Source organism: Equus przewalskii, chromosome X (assembly GCF_037783145.1).
Source record: "Equus przewalskii isolate Varuska chromosome X, EquPr2, whole genome shotgun sequence".
Taxonomy (NCBI): Eukaryota; Metazoa; Chordata; class Mammalia; order Perissodactyla; family Equidae; genus Equus; species Equus przewalskii.
In genome coordinates this window covers 82,468,631-82,474,177 of record NC_091863.1, presented here as the reverse complement: position 1 = coordinate 82,474,177, position 5,547 = coordinate 82,468,631, and the positions used below count along the sequence as shown (strand labels likewise).

The 5,547-nt window shown below is 40.7% G+C and overlaps 1 long non-coding RNA gene across 1 annotated transcript; it reads right to left on the bottom strand.

Moving 5' to 3' along the window:
* Window positions 1-1,302: 1,302 nt before the first annotated feature.
* LOC139080917 (uncharacterized) lies at window positions 1,303-4,134 on the bottom strand. The gene is made up of 3 exons (XR_011535778.1): window positions 4,050-4,134; window positions 3,416-3,559; window positions 1,303-1,435 (listed from the first exon to the last, which is right to left on the bottom strand). It is a non-coding gene; the product is annotated as an uncharacterized lncRNA (long non-coding RNA).
* Between the last annotated feature and the right edge of the window lie 1,413 nt (window positions 4,135-5,547).

Here is a 5,547-nt window from a genome sequence, read left to right as displayed (position 1 = left end):
GCTTCTTGATAGCAAAGCCAGCATTATCTTTATCATGATCAGCCTTCAAAATTCTGCCCTCCTCCTAGTAAGTACTCAATAAATATTTGTTGAATAATGATACGAAGATCAGATTTCTCTTAGGAATCTCTAGCTGTAATTAGTGTCATTTTATAAGCCCAAGGGGAAAACCAATCATTGATTATCTATAGATAAGACATAACCTCAAATTCTGTTTCAACCTCTTTCCCAGTATCCTTTTTGCACTACTACACTAGAATAAGGCTGTTAATAAGAAAACAATGAAAACTAAGCTCTAAATAGTATTATTTCCTCTGCTTCATTTATCTGCCTCTCATCGCCACCACAACCCCCTGCCACTTCAACAGACCTTCACTCTCCAAGCTTCACTTTCTCTGCACCCCTGCCAGCAGAAAAATAAATCTAACTCGGCGTCCAAGGACAGCAAAGGTGGTGAGGAAGATGCTAGGAGACCTGTGTTTTGGTGAGAACCTTCTTCAGGGAAGCTGTGCCTGGTATGAGTACCCGTTGGCAACAGGCAAGGGCAAACTAAGGAGTGTGAAGAACAAAAGAAACACTGACAGAGCAAGGTGCTTTAGCAATAGAATCCCTAAATGGCAAAATAGAAGCATGTAAGGTGGGAAACTAGAAATGCAATACAATATAGGTTTCAACAGAGAAATTTACCCAGTTAACTATTAACAAACCATTAGAAGCAGTCATTTCGTACTCACTGAATGACTCTTATTTAAGCATTGCAATATCAATACAATTAAGAAGAACCAGAGTAAAGTCTGACTTTAGAGGGGCATTATTTATTAATGAGGTTCTGATCTTCGTTTGCAGGATCTTTATTAAGCTGATTATGAAGCAGAAATGCTCCCTGAAATCTCATCCCGTGAGGAGTTGGCAATATCACTATTAGAAAAGTAATCTTTTCATCTGTACCTGTATAACTTGTAGACGATTAAAAGAGTAACTGCTAGGAGCTATTTCCTCCAAAGCTGTCAAAGAAGACCTGAAATTCACTCTGTCTTCCATTGTTAACTGGGATATCAAGAGGAACATTCTGACGATAATTACTTTGGTTTATTTCCTGTGTAAATATAATTTTTCTGCTCTGACTCTTTGGAACTAATAATTACACTGATTACTCCTCTGTTTTATTTGTTGGTACCAGTTAAGACATACTCAAACATTAATTGTATTAATGAAAATGCTTCAAACATGATTAAAAGTCATTTGTGCTATGTGCCTATGTCAGGAGGAGTAAAATGGAAAAAAAAAGGCAAGAGTCTGTACCTGTTGGGAGGTAAAACACTCTCTTCCAAATAGAAATCTTTGTTTACCACGATTTCATGAGCAATGCTAAGCTTGGAAACTTTGCTAATTGTCTCTATCAGCTCTGTGACAGAAAGCACTTCAGGTTGGCGCTCTAGAAAAAAGTATAGCAATCGTCAACAGGGAACCCACACAAATAGAATTTTTCTTTTATTCAGAGATTCACTCAGCCAATTAAGGCCCCCGAATTTAGATTCATCAAACAGATCTTACTCAGACTCACTCAGTCATTCCGGTATTTGAGGTTTTCTGAATTCTTTGCCCTTCAACAGCACTAGAAAGTTAGAGAAGTCAGGCATGAGGAGAAGAGAAGTTAGTTTACGAAAAGGAAAATGTGAAAATGATTTCAGAACCATTTTTTGGACTGTCAAAGCCATAAGTAAAACACAGCAAAGAAACCATGAATAAGTTGTGGCTTATAAAATAAACATTTAGCAAAAAGTTACTGTTTCCGCTATCCTCTTCCTACCTCTGATGAGACAGGAAGATACACAAGAAGAGAGTCTCTTTACAGATAACACCACAAATCCCCCTGGAGGGCTCTAAAGTTGAACCATGCTTGAAGCATGGTTCTCAAATCTGGGGATTCCACAGACTAATAAAATGTCCAAAAAAGAAGAGTTACTGACAATGATTTGCTGATTTTTATTTTCCCACATATTGATATTAAGGCAAACAAAGAGAACATCCGCCTTACCATCACCAAAATAATCATTTAATTTTAAAAGTAGATTTTAACATCCCAAAAGGCAGAAAGTCGGTAAATAAAGTCGGTATACAGTAATCCTTTAAATTGGATCGATTTAACTTTATTTTTAAAAACTTATTACAATATCTTTGTTTTATTTCACTCAAGATTGGTAAGAACTTTTCCATACACTAGCTTGGAATTTGGTAATCAATGTTCTGAGGTCATTATGCAGATTACTTACAGGAGCGATACATCGTAAGCACATAGAGTAGTTATAATTATTTACTTGGTATACGACCAAAACATGCAAGAAAACTATTTCCTCACTCACTTTCAATATAGTTCCATAATTTGTTCAGAGAGAACTATTTATCCCCAAGACATAATAAAACTCACATATAAGGATCCTAAAACTCACCAAGGAGATGGTCTACTTATGTACATTTACTTCTCGTTAAAAAAGTCTTTCAACAAACGTTAGTACCATCAATCGACACCTCCTTTCTACCCTAACTGAAAAGCTACATATGTTAAAATATACCAGCTATATCAAGTCACTAAACCATTTATTTCAGAGACACTGTGAACCAAGACTTGTGCTATTCTATGAACTAGCAGTGACCCTTAGTGGCCACCAGAGGAACATACGTGATTCAACTTAGTATCGTGGTTTCCAACTATTTTTCCCGTCTGTCTTCAAGAGTTTAGATCAAGTCACTACACTTTGACAGATCTTCAGATTGATGTTTGGTTAAGTGCACTGGAGATTATTGTAAGAGAACTGCAATTTGAGTTCCCATGAGGTTGGGCTAGTCAAACCAAAACCTCAAATAAATGCCTACCGTAAGGCGTGGAAGAGACCTCATGCCCTTATGTATTCAGAAAAACAGTTATTACAGATCTGAAGAATTTTACCCTAGACCAGTGATAATTTTTATGTCAACAAAATACTCCCAGAAAAGGACAGAACACAATTCCAGCACTAGATAATTTGGATTCTCTCAAATCCATCCTAGATCTACCATTTGCAATCTACAAAATCAAAATACAAGAACGTAATCTATTTTCCGTGTTTTGAACTAACTCAAATACTCCCAAGTCTTGTCAAACACAAGTAATTGTGCTTTGTTACCCTCTTTCTCAAGAGCCAAAATGTCTTTTAATCGTACTTGCCAATCAGGGGCCTAGGTCCCATATGTAAAAATTAGAGGGGAAAAAAGACAAGGAAAAGAACAATCCAAAAGAGGAATAGCAGAAGGATGAGAAAGGAAAAATGAGCCTTCTGTGCTCTTTAAAGGCACTTAACCCACAGGCTGTCTATTCCTTTAACCTAACTGGTATCAAGCACTACCCAAGGAAGTGATGGTAGAATTCTAGACCTACCAGGACGGTGGCCATCTGAACAGAAGCTCTTGTTTTCCTGGCTCTGCCCTGGTGTTTTAGGCTTCTGGACCTCACCCTCTGCTTCACTGGAATCACTCTGGAGCACAGTTTCCTCAATGTTGGGCATCTTGATGTTATCTGGAACTGAGGGGGAAAAAAGCAAGCTGTTGGTGGTGTAAGATCTGGCTGTAACCCAGGGATGAGGGGGAGGAAGGCTCTTCAACGGCCACTGTGTGCCTTCATGACTGATGCTGCTGCTCCCAGTTGAGGAGGTTAATGACAAAGGTTCAAGGGGCCTCTCACCGGAACAGCTAGGGTCTTCAAACAGCCTTGGGGCAAAGATAACTTGGGACTAACGGGGCTGCCTTTCCTGAAATCAAAGAAGTTTAGCATTGGGCAAGTAGCAGAGAAAATCAAGGCCGAGAGATGGACGACTTGCCAGAAGGCACCCTGCACATGACTGACCAAACTGGAAGAGGAAACTTCCTCAAAACTAGGCGTCTTCAACTAGTCGGGAAATGATCCTCTTCCTCCTTAACTTCCACCCCAGACCCGCCTTACGCTATAAAGAGAGCTGGCGGCTGGATTCTGGCAGTAAGAGGACCCCGCGGCTCCCAGGACCCTGATTCCTAACCTCCTTTCCAGTCCTTGACTGGCTGCCCCGCGGCTGCGTCTGTTAGTGAAGCCCCTCTGCCGGTCTAATCTTGTCCTGGGGCATACCATGGCGGAGAAGGCAAGAGGGGGGAATCAACAGGAAGGGGTTGGACAGAACCATGGAGTTGATGAGACCTACCTGGAGCGCACCCCTGCCAAGGCTGCTAGATAGAAGAGTCCAACACCTGAAAACAAAGGCTGGCCAGTCTCCTGGGTAGCAGGCCAGGCCATGTGTGCAGGGTATGGTGGGAACCAAGAGAGCAGGAAAGGCCAGCAGGGACGCATCATCAGATGATAGAGGAGGGAGGCAAAGATCTCCCTTGAGGACGCCTTGGGCTCATACCCTTCTTCGTAGGCTCGAAGCCCCTCAGGAGCTTGGAGTTAAACTTCTCCAGTCCTGTTCCACCCCCACACGCCAGGAACCGTCCACCTGTCATCCTTTCTCCCCATGGGGGGAAAAAACCTTTAAATGACCATTTTGCTTGTTTCACCTCCTGCTGCACGTGTAGCCTTAGAAATGAAGAACCAAAGGGTTACAGAATTGTGTTTGATGACTTTTTTCTTCTGTTTAAGTGAATCCTCCACACAATGTGAAGGAGACAAAGTAGGCTGTTAAACTCTTATTTACGAATATGCAAACCAAGAGTCATTTAAAATGGCTGATCATAGAAGTTGCGTGGCGAAGGAGCAAGACCGTTAGTCTGAGAGGGAGCCTAGGTTTTGGTTTAGTTCTTCCAACTGAATTCCGGGCATGTTCCTCATTACAATCCAATTCTGAGCCTTGGAGAGCGTCTAGAACCTGAGGATTCTGGAATAGATGACTCTAAGGGCACTCATGTTGTCCACTCTTTCCTCCTAGTTTTTCACTCCACCTGCCAATTACCACACTGATGTGAGGACCCTGGATTGGCCCACTTCCAAATTTTGGAAAAACATGTTATGTTTGAAAAGATGTTTCTACACTATACTATTCCATCCTGCTCTTTTATCTTGACTTAATTTTTTAACCCGTTAACATTTTTTCATAAAACAAGACTATAATTTGATCAAATTCTCACCCCAAACTTTGCCTTGTTAGTGTCAATCGTGAACTGTGTATAACAATCTGGCACAGCATGTGGATGTTGAGAAAGGAAGCTGTGGATTAGAGGTCCAAGAACTTTCCAGCCTAAGGAAACTTCACCCCACCCTCCAGGTCCAAGAGGAAATTAGGGGTCTTGGCCAGTAAAGTCACGGCTTAGCTGAAGAGTGTATAAAACTAATAAATAGTAATTCTGGATACCTTCCTCATCCTCTCCTGATATTTGCCTCAGTAATCACAACTGTGAAACAAAATGCTGTCACACAAAACTGAAGAGAAATGGTTAGGTATATTTTTCTTGATTTGAACATCAAATTGTACATTCATGAAGTGTATGTTTCTCTATACCAGAAATTGTTCTCCCTTTTTAAAAAATCAGATTTCTACTTGGTTTGTT